The 15,214-nt window shown below is 45.8% G+C and overlaps 1 protein-coding gene across 8 annotated transcripts in view; it reads right to left on the reverse strand.

Moving 5' to 3' along the window:
- LOC308064655 (uncharacterized protein) overlaps nt 1-15,214 on the reverse strand; it is an 88,111-nt gene that overhangs the window by 56,988 nt on the left and 15,909 nt on the right. For 4 of the 8 annotated variants that reach the window (XR_013928467.1, XR_013928468.1, XR_013928469.1 and 1 more), the window contains one exon: nt 14,471-14,547. The exons of the other annotated variants lie outside the window; for them this stretch is intronic. The gene's annotated coding sequence lies outside the window, so the exon portion shown is untranslated. Of the gene's footprint in view, nt 1-14,470; nt 14,548-15,214 lie in introns of those variants that run through there. 8 annotated transcript variants of the gene reach the window in all.

The following is a 15,214-nucleotide window of genomic DNA, read 5'->3' on the forward strand; positions in this document are numbered from 1 at the left end:
GCACAACGTGACAGGAGTAGAAATTACATCGCACCAGGCTTTGACGTCTCCCCTAATAACCTCTCAGAAACAGTTTTTCTGATTTCCTTTCCAGCACTGTCACACAACTAGATCAGATTTTGCTTACAGACGATCTGACCCAGGCTTCACCAAAACCTAAGGTTCTCTGAACAGGACATGCTGGAAGTTCATTAGCGTAAGTTACACTTCAGCAAAGCTGAATGTTGCATAAAGCAGCTTTTTTTTCACCAGCATTGAATCTGAATGAACTCCTCTTTTGACTCAGCTTTCATTCCCTGGAATCTAAGACCTTACGTCCCTGTTTTTTAAAGGGACTTAGTTCCCGTCTAACTGAAAGTGAAATCAGGGCTGATTAATTCTGTTGACTCGGGTGCTGTGCTGTGAACAGAAGCTGTCTTTTAATGTAGTTCAAACTTCTTTTAAAAGTGTATCTAAGGAATAAAAGTGAATGATGAGGTTGTTCTTATGTATTCTTAGTGTTGCCAGGGAAACCATTTCCTGCCTGTATTTATCCCAATTCATTTCTGTTTTTTCAGGGAGGGGAGGTAAACCTTCCAAAATAAACAGACAATACTCTGAAATGAAGGTACTTATTAATGAGACGGGGTACCCCCAAGATACACAGCATGGGATCTGGTACTTTTCCAGTCGAGGGCACTAGTTGAAATACATCCCAAATTAATAGCTTCTAAAAAAACCCCACCATATAACAAATGGACAGTCTGTATTGCTGGTGGTCTGCATCTAGTCCATCTTGGACGGGACTGTATCTGGGGGGAAAAAAAGGCAGTAATCCGTCCTGTTGTGTGCACCTGGCTCTCAAAGTCTATTCCCACCTAGAGCTGGTTCTTCCAGACCAGATTTGACACACATCTGGAAAGCATTGCAGGGACTTGGCAATCCTGTGAGTAAGGAGAGGCACTTGAGATGGTCCCACAGAAGCCCTCATGGTGTTCACAGAGCACCTTGCAGAGGATCTGGACCCTATACAGGATCCACGGCACAACTGCCGGCCATGGATTGACATAAAGTGGCCAGGATCCTCGTTCCTCAGGAGTGAACAGAATATATCCTTAGAAAAAAAAAGACAAAGGTGGAATGAAATGTGTGCGGGCTGCCATTGGCTTGGTGGCATTGACTGCACTTAAAGGGTGCCCATCTCTTTCCCTCGTCCCAAGAAGGAGTCCAATACCGAAGAGGGATGGATAGACTCGTGTTTATGCCATTAACCTAGAGCTCAGTTTCTCACGTTTAATGTGCTCTACAACCTCACCTCATGAGAAGTGAGTAACAGCACTTCTCTGTCTCACATAGTGGTAAATACATAAAAGACTGAGACATGGAAATATCATCTTCTTGAGGACTAAAAACACACTTTCAGTGGCATATTGCCCTGTGCTATCAAAGATGACAGCACTGTAATTATCCTCCTGCCTTCTGTCCCCGACAGACAACACATCGCTCCCTTCGCACTTGGTAAAGTCCCTGGCAGCAAGCAGCTCTCTGGAATGGGATCCCCCTTTCTGGACATCTGGAGATCCACCTTGTTCCAGCGGGAAAAAATAGCCCTGGGGCCCTCAGCTGGTGATTTGCACACAAGCTGTGTGCAGACCTGATGAGCCGGTGTCCGACACGCAGCACATCACAAAGTCCGACACGAAAGCACAAGTATGAGGACCAGGATGCTGCCACATGATTGCCACAGATGTTCCCTTTAGGGTCACTGTGGAGTAACTCTGGAAGCCAAAACCCATGACAATGGGGCCAGCAGGAGGGAAAGCAGGGTGGAGAAAAAGGTAACCATGCTTGCTCTCCTCATCCCTGTTCAGGTGTTCATGTCTCCCTGTGTGTTTTCCATTTTGGTGTCTTAAATATTCCTCGTCGTGTCAGAGCAAGAGTTTAGTGGGAAACCCTCATCAAGAAGATTATATGCAAATACATTAAAATCGGAGCATATTGCTGGAGACATGCATGTTGTGGATCCTGTGGGCGTGTTTGGTCTGTAGCTTTTCAACTAGAGAGCTTCGGCTAGGCTGAAACCCTAACCCTGTGAAAGCCCAGGGCGTTCTTCCAGTGACTCCAGTGGGTCAGGGACGCAGCCCCTCACATGCAGTGGCCAAGCATTCCTGCTGATGCGTGAAGGAGGTGGCTGGCCTGGCAGGCATCGTGCCTGGCTGTTGGGCTTTGCAGGACCCCGGGATGGGCAACAACGAGGAGGGTGATGAAAGTCTGGGGAGGAAGTAAGCCCTCACATGAGCACCCAGAACATCCTGCTGTTTCTTCTCCTTTCCTAAAAGCATGACCCAGTGTGCAATCAGATCCCTCCTGGAAAGACAACTAAAGCGGTGTTTTGAAAGACAGGCTCTAAAAATGGTGCAAACTTCTGCAGGGACTTTTTCTGCTTCTGGGAGGGTTTACTTCATTTGTCCCGGTTGCCAGCAAACTTAAGACTACATCCCATTAAGCCAAAAGAAGAGTGGCAACAAAGGATTTAAATGATCAGCTTTTAAATCAACCTAAATGAAAAAGATAAAACAGCTTTATGGAGACAGGCCATCCACCTGCAGATGTCACAGGCTGGGTTCAATTAGGCAGTCCCACCACACCCCTGCATTTGAGATAGCTCTGCGAGATAGCTGAATGCATATTTAAAACCAAAACAAAAGCAAACACACGAAGCAGGCTCTAAATTCTGAGCAGAAAAGATGGGCCAAGGGTGGAGGCATTTTCTGGGAGGGTGAGACCCCCTTCCCGTGCCCTCTGCTGATGGTTGCCCCGGGGGCATCAGCCCGGGGCTCAGCTGGGGGAATGAGCTGCCAGGGGCAGGGGTGGTGGGGGAATTTCTGGTCCTGGCTGCCTATGAAAGGGAACATGCAGGGCGCTGCACCCTGCACATCGCCTTGAGCACAGGGTGTGTGTAAGGGGAAGGAGCAAGGAGGCAACACATGGAAGCAGACCTGCTGGATTCAGATCAGAAAATGTAACTGCTTGTATAGCTGTGCTGGCTCAGGATGAGAAAAAAATCGTGCTTCCCAGCCCATGGAGCCGTCTGGGGCAAATCAGGGTGAGCACACAGCAACTTCATCAGCAGAGACCTTTTGGCAGCTTATTTTCAGGGAGATTGTAGTGGATAGCTGCACCACAGACACTGACTGCTTTTGGAGCCCTTGGCTGCACCGCCACCGCGCCAGCCTTGCTTAATGCGTGGTACTCGAGGGCAGACCAGGAGTACTCAGCTCCTGGGATGTGGTTTACATCTTGGTCTTACATCCTGAGAAGTAAGGGGGGAGTGAGGCACAGAGCTCTGCCAGATCTGTGCTGCCCCTGTGCACGGCCAGCCCGGGGTTGCCCCAGCACCACCTTACTGGAGCCCAGGAGAGCACCTCCACGGGTGCCCAAGGGCTTAGGGACAGGCCGGGATCCTGAGCCTGGCCCAGCATCAAGCCACCATCAGATCAGCAGGGAGAAAGCGGCAGGGCTCCTGGGACTGAGTGAAGGGCAGCAAAAAGGGGGCAGGAGGAGGGATGGGGAATGGGGCAAGGAGCTGAACCTCCGCATGTACTGAGCATTGCCAGACAGACAAAAAGCTGAGAATCATCGTGTGGGCAGTCCCTGGAGGGCACACATCCTGACACATCCTGAACCCTCACTGTATCTTAGGAAAAGCCAAGTATGTTCTTGTAAGTAAACACAAACCTAACTTTATCATACTTGCACCTCCTACCTACAACAACCTGCACGACAGTCAAGGCTCGTAGTTATCTGGATCCAAAAAATTGCTCAATAAGCTACATTTGACCCAGCTATAGCACTGATTTTGGTTCCAACTGTTTATACTAAAGAATTCGTACACATACAGCGTAAGTATTTTATGTTTATAATATTGAACTATTAAAACAGCTTTTGTTTTGTGGTATTCAGAGTAGTTCTTAATCAAGACCTAGTCTGTCTCTTGACAGTATTATCCTTGCAACTTTCTGCTGCTCCATCGATGGAAGGACAAAGTATCATTACGGCTTCTTGCCAACATGCAGTATGATGCAGTTAATTAAAGAAACATAAAGTTCACATGTGATGCTAAAGATCACATCTGTGCCTCTGAATGCACCGTGGCATTAAATCAGCTAGGTAATGATGGGATAATTTTGCTCGCCATTTTAAGCTGAGGTTTATACAGTCCATTTATAGGAAGGAAATGTCATCTTATGATTTAGCTGAAGGGGATGTCAGACTGCGTGCTCTATAATTTAGGCCAGATTTCCAATATTTTGATTTGATGACTCTGAACGGTCAGACTTCTGAGCAGCCTTAAGCATAGGGTGCTTCAAGGGCCGGAGGTGCCAGAGGAGAGGCTCACAGCCCCACTGCCCCTTTGCTGCCCTGTGTACCTTTGCCTAGCTGACAAAAGCTCTCCAGGGTGGTATTTGCTGTATTTGCACGGGCAACAGTTGGGTGCACACAACAGCCTCACCCAGACAAGAACTGAGCAGCAGATGATAGGAAGCCTGAGGGTAGGTTTGCCTCCTGCTCGCACCCATGTCGCTGACAGAAAACCATCAGGAAAGCTGTGGCTTTTAAATCAGCAGAGGCCCGCTGTTAGGGTTACCTTTGGTAAACACACATCTGCAGAGAGACAGGTGACTATATCCAGGGCATCAAGTGGTTTAATACAAAGTGTTGTAAGAAAAACAAACAAAAAATATTGCATTGCTTCAGTACCAAAAATTTAAAGTTCTCTTTGAATAAAAAAAAGACAACAAAACTCCTTTAGATTTCACATTTCCCAGACTGCGCATAATATTAGCACAAAGCAGAGGCTGTAATTATTTTTTAAAGAATAAAGATACATAAACGATGTGCCAGCCACAAAATCTCGGGGGATGGTATGTCACTTGCCCTCAGCCTCTGCAGCCTGTGCTTGAGAGAATATTGTGCCAGCATCCAGAACACAACCGGCCCATCCCATGCTGCGAGGCAGGAAGAGCATTTCTAGGTCCTTCCACCGCCAGCTCCGTCATCCTCAGGGCAACACATGCCACATGCCTTGGGACTTTTCTGGGTTGAAAGCCCAGCTCCCAGCAGGGTTAACCTTTTCAGGCTTCAGTGCCCATTTACCTGCCCTGCCAGCCTTGCACATCCCAACTCTCCAGTCTCTCAGGCTGTGAAGCCTGGAGTGTGAGCAAAACTCTGCATCAACAAGATGCTTGCACAAGGTCAGGGCAACAGGAAAGACAAAAACCTGGGCAAGCCAGGCCATGACTGGCTGCCATACACTGAAAGAATCACTGAAAATGGGAGCGTTTCCAGAAAGGGCACCAGCCACATAATTAATTCCTGACAGAGTTAGGCAGCTGTTACTTAAGCCAGTCCTTGTCATGCCACAGTTCCCTGATAGTATCAGGAACTACACGGACATTTGTCAAAACAGGATGACATCTAAAGATAGCATTGAACCTAAGGGAAAGGAATTTAAAAGAAAACAAATCACCATGGTTACAGTGTAGGTTGAGAAAAGTGTTCCCTCTGTGTGGAAACATGACTTGGGCGACCTTTGCTGAGACAGACTCCTGAGATGGCAGTAAGCTGCACAGAGCCAGTGAAAGGAAAACAAGGGAGTCTGAGCAACAAGCAAAGATATTTTAATGTTCAAGGTTGCACAACGCAGCTGCTGCAAGTCAGACACCCCTGCAGAGCCCAAGGGCTCAGCCCAGGAGACTTGGTGATTTGTAGCCACAGCAGCTGGAACCACACTCTGCTGCAGCGCTGGCGGTGAAGGCGAACACACTGAAACCTCCACCCCACGGCCAAGCACCTCTGCCAACCCACCCAAACACCTTGGCCAAGCCACAGCTTAGAGCTGAGCTCCAGCGATGCACTGAAGCCAGTTACAGAGCCTAGCGCCAAGCCAAATGCCACACGGTGCAAAGTTTGATAAGTTAGCTCTGGCTACTCACACTTGTTTAAAATTGTCGGTGGGTTAACCTTGCACGAGCGTGCTGGCTGCCAGACGAGGCACCGCTCACTCATGCCACTCTGCTTCTCTCTGCATGGCATCCTCCTACAAACAATGTCAGGGCAGCATAAAGTCAGAGGCTGGTCTGACAGTGGTCGTGTGCCTGCTTTTGCCCAGCCCCTGCAGAATTACAGCATGGGTTTATAAAAGCACTCAGGGCTTCCCAAGCCTTGGTATGAGAAACCGGCAAAGGCCAGAGCCTGCTTATCTGTATGAAGAAACAGGGGTAAATTGCCACCCCTCTGTGCCCCTTGAAGCAGCAGCTGGGGTACCATCTCAACTCCTGTCACGCCCCATACGTTGACCAGTCTTTATTTTAAGAATGCCGAGCCTTTTGCTACAGCTCTGCAGCAGCTTCTCGCTCAGCCCCTGCCCTGGCTGGGAGAGGGGGGAATGGCAGGGGTGGATCACGCCTTTCCCAGTCACTGGGTTTCCTCCTGCTGCAGCCAGCGCCACAGCCCTGCTCTGGTTTGCAGGGTCCCTGGCCCTTTGGTGATCCCAGGTCTGACCCGGAGGAGGGTTCCCACTGTATCGCTCAGCCTGAGACAAGACATTACATCTCACTACAACCCTTTGACCATCACAGCTACCACCAAGCAAACAGCCCGCACGTAAGGCTTCTGGCACAGATGTGAGCTGGTTGTGCTATCAGGGTAGCAAAAACAACAGAAACACTTGTCTACCCAGGCAAATCCAAAGGAAGTTCTTGCTCTTCTCTTCCCTGCCTCCTGCACGCCTCTGTTTTAAACATGACAAGCAGTCACGTACCTTGGTATCCATCTTTCACCACCATGCGAAATGACGAAACCCAAAACAGAAGGATGTTGGTGTGGGAACTACTGGTACTATACGTTCCTGAAACTCTTCTGAGCAACGTGGCCAAGAAAGTCCCGCTTTGGTGACTTCAAAGAGAAAATCGGCACAAATCTTCCACCTCCTGACTTTTTCCTTTGATAGTTTTATGTGGTGTGCCTTTTATTCCCAAGGCACCCTGTGGCAAGCTATGGCTGGATGGAGTTTCTGAAACCGTATGCAGTACTCTGGAGGGGACGGGACAAATTTTTCATAAAAGCATCACTTCCATGCTGAACTCAAAATAGTGTCACATAACCAAACTGTGATGAACTGACGAAAGTTTGTTCTGATGATGTAACCCCAGCTGTGTTAGGTAACACTGAAGGGTGGCATTGCCATGGACACAGAGATGTTGCAACCCTCCCTTTTCTAGCTTACTTGCGCGCTTTATATTTTCAGCAAAGTTTATATTTTGTGTTTCTGACTGGTCTCTATCCTCTTACTACTAAGCAACGGTATGTCCTTAAAGTTTTATTTTTACTGTACACAGGTAGCAGACACAAGCAACTGGATCAGCATACAGCAGCAGTTACTAATTACTATACAGTTACTAAAATTACTATAGAGAATAGCAAGTTTGCAGTTACGACTTGCACTCCAGCCAGTGGTGTGCTTCTCTGTGGTGTGAAGGAAGATAGCAAAGGTGCTTTAGCCCTCTGAAAAGTACCTCTCCTAACACCAGCCAGTGCTGCGTCTGCTCTGGTGTCCCACATCCTTTCTCCCAAATGCCAACTCAGCATTTCACCTATGCATTAACCTTTTTTTTTTTCTAAATCAACAGTCTAAAGCATTTGACTAAAATTCCCTTCAGATTTCACTTCCCACTCTTCTGACATCAGCCTTTCAGTATCTCTCCGGCCATCACAGAGTCCACCCAGAGAGGAAGACTGAACAAATGCAGAAGCAGACAATGAACTTTCCCAGAATTTCTTCATCTGTTGCAAATAAGCCAGCCAGCAAAATGCAATGGGATAGGACAAACTCTTTGCTGTGTTTTTAATTTGCTACACACCTCCAAGACGTGAGTTAAACCTACAAATGGTTACACTGTATACCTGAACCAAATGCATGACTGAGGTTACAAACACATTTTATTGTTTACATGTGGCCAGTGTATAACCTAAAGCACCTGACCATTTATTTCCCCAAGCCAGTTATATCAATACATCAGAAGGCAGTGGGTATTTTGCAGTTGGGTTTCTGCTGGGGTTTTTTGTTGGGTTTATTTTTGGGTTTGGTTGTTGTGTTTTTTCAGAACTATGTTGCAATATAGTTTTTAGCACGGAAATTTATCAAAAGTATTTACAGATGGTTGAAAGTTCAAAGGGGCAAGATAGGAATTCAGATTAACTGGAAATCTAAACAAATGTAAAGGAAAATGAGGATCAGATTCCAAAACCCTTCTAGTCTACATTGCAAGCCTAACAAATGCTCTTGATTTGTGTTGGTTGTTAAAGAAGTGTAAATTCCATGATAAATTGATGTAGCTCCTGGGATGAATAAAATCAATAATGTAATAACATTGAGTTAATGCCAAGCTGACATTGATTGAGAGTGAGTACATAGAATTTGAGGTCTCCTTCCATGCACAAGGAGATATTAGTAAATGAGAGCCAGATTGCCAATTAAAACTTGTTATTTTAGCGTAGTTGGGTAAAATAATGTGTGATGAAGAGAGTAGGCTGAGAGTAAAGCTATTCAGGTGGAAACTGAGTGTTCAGGGAGTCTATGACTCCTGACTGGGAGCATGTGAAGAAGTCAATGATGCCCTCAGAAGGCTTGCAGAACCTGATTGTTTGTGATGCCTTTTCCCATAGTTATTTCCATACAGGCAAAGCTAGTGGGGATAATTTCAAAGCAAAAGACCTTTACTCCAAGGAATGGGGTCCCAGTTCACAAATTAGTCTTTGCAGTTTGTCTCAGATTTAGATATATATTATTCCATTTCCTTAGCATATGGTGAAACTGGTTGATGAATGGACCTGTTCCAGCTCATTGAAGACCCATTCCCTGGGCATGTTTAGCGTCCTTGCTGCTTATAGTCTACCCTTGCTAGGGGCAGAAGGTTAACACTGAGTGAGCTCTAGTCTTGTCTGGATACCTTGCCGAGAGCAACCAAGGGCCAACAGGAGGATTTTTTTGTTGTTGTTGCTAGTATACTAGCTTGCACTTCAAATCCTGAGCAAGATTTGGATAACTAGGAGTTACAAGAGAATAAACCAAAAACACAAAAGAAAATGAGTGTGTGCAACAGAATGAGCAAATGAAACCTTGTTTCTTATGTATTTTTATCTGTCCCTCTTTCCCCTTCCCCAATGGGATCCTCTGATATCTGGCAATACTCTCTCAGCAGAAGTGATATTTGAATTGTTCAGTCTCCCAGTTTTATGGAAATGTAACATAATTTTGACATTGCTGAGGCCTCTACACTTAGCTGGAGTTTGGCATCAGCACAGAAGTCACTGGGAGGGATGAAGAGGCAGATGCACATATAGAGAGCATGAACTGTTTAAAAAAAAATGGTTCCTTTATTATGATAAATGAAGTGGATTTGTTTTGAAGCAGGGAAGGGGAAATATCTGCAGAAACTCAGGGTGCTGCCCGGTCTCAGCAATTACCTTTCAGAGCAGACGTGGGAAGAGTGCCGGAGTAGCGCAGCTTGCCCACAGGTATGCAGAAGGCCATCAAAGAGCCAGACCTTGGGTTTCTCACTTCCAGCCCTCAGCCTTGAGAAAACGCAAACAAAAGTCTCTCTTTTCCTATAGCTGTGGGACAGATGACTCCTCTGATGAAATATTTAGACACTTGTTCAGACAGATCACAACCTCACCCACCATCTAAAGAAAATCTCTCCGGGGCAAAGACCCCATCACTACTGTGATGATTCCTTTGTGCCCAGGGTTTGTGGCAGCCTCGGACTCTCCACGATGGCTGTGCTGGGATATGCGCTGTACTCACCACTGGTGATGAATAATTACTTGACCAGTTACTGAACTCTTCAGACTGATTCCTACGCATGTGCACCCCCCCGCCCCCAGATGTATTGGACTGGAGGATTTCACAGTATGACCACCTCCTCTTGCTTCCATTTGATCCCATGCAAGTTTGGTTACCAGCTTCAGTGGAAAGGGGAGATGAACCCCACTACATGCTCCCCCAGGTACCGTTGTCTTCTAATGGCAATTCACTGTTGTGTGTAACTATAGAGCCTGATAAGCAATGAGGGAGGGAAGATGTCAGACATGAATATCCTTGAAATAAGCTTTTCTAATGATACCACGCTGGGATCAAGAGAAGCACATTATCCTCAAGTCTGTGTGAATGAACTGGGACTATCTGGCAGCTCTGTAACTCATTCAGCATTTTTTCCTCCAAGTAAAATACCAAACTCATTCATTATAGTTGGTTTCAGGACTCTTGGGAGCCACCCTGAAAGCTCTCCATCTTCAGCACAGGCAGCTAATCTGTACAAATAATTTCAAACAGTTTAAGAAATATATTGACCCCCTAGGTAAAACAACCAAAGGTTAAAGGGACATCTTGGTGTGTATCTGTAGAGAATATAAATTGAGCTTTTTATTCCTTCTCTGGAGCCTGTGCAAGGTTCAAATTCAGTTTATAAGCTTATCACCAAAATTCATTTTATAGGGTACCTTAAACATAGACGCCCACTCAGTCTGATCAAAGCTTTTCCAGCATGAAGCAGCTGAGCTACAATTGGTTCCCTTGTTCAGTCAGCCAAGTCAATGTTCTTAATCAGTGTAAAAATATTAGAAGTCAATGGTGGTTTTTAATAAAACAGGTTTGATCAGCTTCCAAAGAAGTGGCAGAGGTCTATGGAAAGAACCATTCCTGCCTGCTCCTACAAAATGCACGTGAGCCCTGTAAAGTGCTGGGCTCCGAGAAGACCCTGTGGCTTGCTAATGACTGACCTTGTTATCCTGGGAGGAGGGCACACCCCCTCACCCCTCACTCTAATCCACCTCCAGCCTGAACTCTTTGAGATCCCTACTCCTGAAAACTCGTTTGTCTCAGCTCCTTCCACCGGATAATAATCAAGCCCTTGGGCTTTGCCAGAGATCAAAGTATGATTGCCCCAGTTGTCTCAAAATCTATTGCTTCTTCAGATCCTGTTGTTGCTTATTCAGATGAAGTGGCCTTATGCTGAAAGGAAAATCCACAGCAGCTGTGGATTAGAGACAGGGCAATGTTTAGGAAGTGATGTATGCAGTGCAGCACCCGTCTGTCTTTCTGGGTGCTTGCTCAGTTGCTTAAGAGAGTGGATGTATGCCCAAGAGCATGGACACGGCTGTCCCCAAAAGCCACTTGTAGGTAGCAGTCCTACAAGTCTTTTGCAAACACAGGCCCATAGATGACAGCCTCTTCTCATGCCACGTACGCCCAGACATGCCCCACAGATCAGCACATCTGGCTGGAAGTTAAGGTCCTCTTTTGAACTTACTGAACATAAAGTTGATTCTTCCAGTGGTAGAGAAGGAGCTGCCTGAAGCCCACACACCTGTAAAAGTTCAAACACAGAGAAAAGCCATGTCCTGGGCTGTCTGGTCCAGGACACTGATCACCCCGAGTCCACCAGGAAATCAGTTATACTGCTCGAGGCTTCGGTGTGATTTGTGGTTGCCAAACAGCTGGATCCCTCCACATTACAAAATGGAAGAACCAGGACAACATGTCTTGCAATCAGGTCCCTGATGGGCTCCCAACCTTCCTGATGTTTCTGTGCTAGAAATGATGTTGTTCCAAAAGTCTTCAAGCCCCAACTGACAGAAACCATCTTGCTACCCAAGGAATACCTCAGTTATGTGCCTCTACATGGCAGAAATAGAGATGATCAAGAAACATTAATGGCAGTAAGAGTAAGGCTGTTATGACATAAAGTTATTCTCTTGAATAGTTCTAGACTTTCAGCATTTAGGGCCAGAAAATCAATGTGAATCGAATTCTGATCCATGCAATTAAGTTACAGCAAGAAGACAGCAGGGCCATCTTAGATCCATGTGCTGGGAAAAATAAAAATATCCAACTAATGGGGATGCACTTCTGCATTCATGACATCCTCTCCTCCCTCCAAAAGGCTGTCAACGGAAGTGGGCAGTAAGACCAATGTAACTGAGATTGTTTGAGGAAGACAGCTTATGGCAAGACCTATTCACACATGCAAGTCGTCAACAAACATTTAAACTACTAAATAGGGAAAACTAACCAAATTTGGCAGGAGGAGCCTTTTTTGCCCTTGGAACTATGCTTGAAACTAAGCATCACTTACAGTCATCAGCCTTTTTGGATACATCACTACCCTAAGGAGTTTAATCAGTGAAGCCACAATCACTCTTTAGGATAATTTGGGCAGATTCTTCTCTCCCCAGGGAGCCACTGGGAGGCAGGAGTGATGTGTCCATGTGCTGGTTGGTGCAGGGAGCAGAAGTGATAGGAAGGAACCTCCAACCAGGAGGCTGGAGTAGAGAGGAAGAAGGTATTTAACAGAGAATTTTCTTTTCCATTTATTTATGTTTTGATGGCTTATGCCTCTGCAGAGATTTTATAATTTTAAAGAACTTCAAATGAAAGACAGGAAAAGTAGCCGACCCATCCTACCAGTTTGTTACACATGATACCAATTCAGGCAACTAGAACAACTCCCACAAAGTCTGAAAGACTGAGCCCTACTCCATTCACAAAATAAAGCAGGAGGAAGAGAGCAGCTGAAGTTGTCAGTGATTCCACACTTTTGAAAACAGGAGCAGTTCCTTGGGTTCCTAAAGACAGGCTTATGATGAAATTTTTACACCTACTTGTTAAAATTTTTATCTGATGCCCTAGCAATATCCTGTGAGTAACCCCTAGCTTCAGGAACTACATGGATCATGTAGTTTTGTCCTGATGTCATTATCGCTTTCATAAACAGAGCACAGTCTGGTTTTTTTCCAAATCTACAGCACACTGGTGGACTTGAGGAGATGCCCATGGAAACACACAAACCTCAAGAACCCCTCCCCAGGCTGCTGGCTACCTGCTGATAATCCATCTTCTCTCCAACCATGTCACACAATGTCTGTAAATCTACAGAAGTGCTGCAGCCACTGCTTTCTTATGCAAAGTATTCAATCTAAAGGTAAAGGTAAGCAAATTACTAGTTAAACAAATAGAAAGGAAGCACTATTACCTCTCATTTTCCTCTTCCTAAGTGCTCATCAAGCTTATCATTCTCCTTGTGCATCCTCCTTTCTTACCACCACACAGTGACAGGCAACTCAGATTTTCCTTCTGCAAGCCTGATCGCCTTACACGTATCACCGATCTTACAGCCCTGACCAGGTGCGATGACCCACCTTGGCACCCGCACAGACCATTTCCATCTGCCCAGCTTCTTCCTCTTTGCTAACAGAAGCATGTTTGTGCTCAGCTGCCATGCTATTGAATCACTGGCAGATACAGGACAGGAGTTGAGTCACAAGATTTCTAGGAATAGTACATCTTTCTTGGGCTGCTGAACTGTCTCTCTGAAATGCTTGTGAATTAGGGATTTGAAGAACCCATTCGTTATTGTATTCATCAAGCAAGATGTATCCTGATTCTGGGTAATGAGATCTCCTCATTCAAATTCCTAAAAGTGAAAAATAAGTGTCTTGTTCTTGCAGTTCTTCATAATATAATCAGTTATGTATCTGTGCATGTAAAATACTGTTCACTTGCATTTTTCACCTGTAGTATGCAATGACAGAAAATGATAATACAGAGGAGCTGCTGCATTGTCATTATAGAACGCAGCTGACAGCCTGGGTTTGGTTCACGTAAAGCCTGCCAACAAGACTTAGAGATGATCATTTTTGATGCACTGTTAACTCCTAGTCATGATATTTATTGTGCTCTATGTGAGATAATGACAGGTTTGATCCTGTACCTTTGATAACAATACAAGGTTTGTCATATATTTCAGAAGGAACTGGATAAGGAGGGTATCATTTATTCTTCATTTTCATTTCAGCTAAGTGAAAGGAATCATGCAGGACATCAACCAGAATAGTTCAGCGTAAAGCCTTCATCCTTCCCACCTCATGCTGGTCACTAGCTGTTGACATGGTTAACTAGTGACCTAGATATCAGTGGGATGATGAGAAATGTTCATGTTGAGTGATTCTATCTTTGTTTTACTACACCATTTCTTGCATGTCCTCTAGCAGCCAGCATTCATCATTGTCTGAAGCAGGATACCAGACTTAATCACTTGGCCTAGCACAGCAACTTCCATCTTCCTATAAATAAGTAGGGTGCATTTCTTCTTCTGCCTCCCAGACTGAATGCAGCATCTGTCTGAACACTCACCAGACTGCTCCTTCCTTGCAGCCTCCACAAATCTAAGTCCACGCTTCCCATACCTGCAGCATAGTGCCACAGTCTGCCTCTTGCTCGGTGACCCCAGGCAGCCAGCAGACCTACCTGGCTGGCCTTCAGCTGCAAAGCGAGTGGATTTGGGAAGGCAGAGTGGCAGAAAGGCAAAAAGGAGTCGAGGAGGTGTAGGAGTTGTCTCACCCACCACAGGCACAGCTGCAGGTATGGGAAGCTGAGTGCGGTGTCCCTCCCATTCTGCATGAAGAATGAGTTCTCTAATGCATCAGAGCCAAAGAAACTTTGGGTGCCTGCATTTAACATGAACAAAGAGTGACAGTGTCACTTCTGGTTGCAGGCTGAGAAATTTGAACACAGCAGCTGTCACGCAAGCCCAAATAATTATGCAAGGAGTGAGGGTCACAAGGCCTCTGATGAAAAAAGGAAAAGGAGGCATAGTCTGATAAGATAAGGCTCAGATCCCAAGAAGATGATCAGGTTATGTTTACGTAGCTAGGAAGTTAGTGTGAAATGTAATTCAGATGTTTTTATGAGCCAGATCTGTATAACTACACACTGGAAAAAGCTGCCAGATTTCTGTGCAGTTCCATTGTGCTTTAGGGAATTGTCACACCCCTGATGTTGTGCAGAAGAGGAAGAAGGTGACTTCTCCCCCAGGGGAAGCCTACTTGTCATGCAACAGCACCCATATTTTCCCAACCAAAGGCTGCACCAGCCACTTTGCCAGGAATGGGAGAGCCACACCCCACCTGCAGAAAATGGAGGAGATTGCAACAAACAGCCCTTGAAAAAATGTGCAGCTCATAATGGCTGCAGGCCACAGCAGGCCATTTTCTATCCTTCAATTACTGATCTTCTAAATGACTCACCAGTGAGCATTGCATCAAGAGACCTGCAATCTGCAAGGGCCATATCTAAGTATTCATTGACAGGACTGGTAGCACCACTTTTCTGAAG

Source organism: Falco punctatus, assembly GCF_963210335.1.
Source record: "Falco punctatus genome assembly, chromosome: 5".
NCBI classification, from domain to species: domain Eukaryota; kingdom Metazoa; phylum Chordata; class Aves; order Falconiformes; family Falconidae; genus Falco; species Falco punctatus.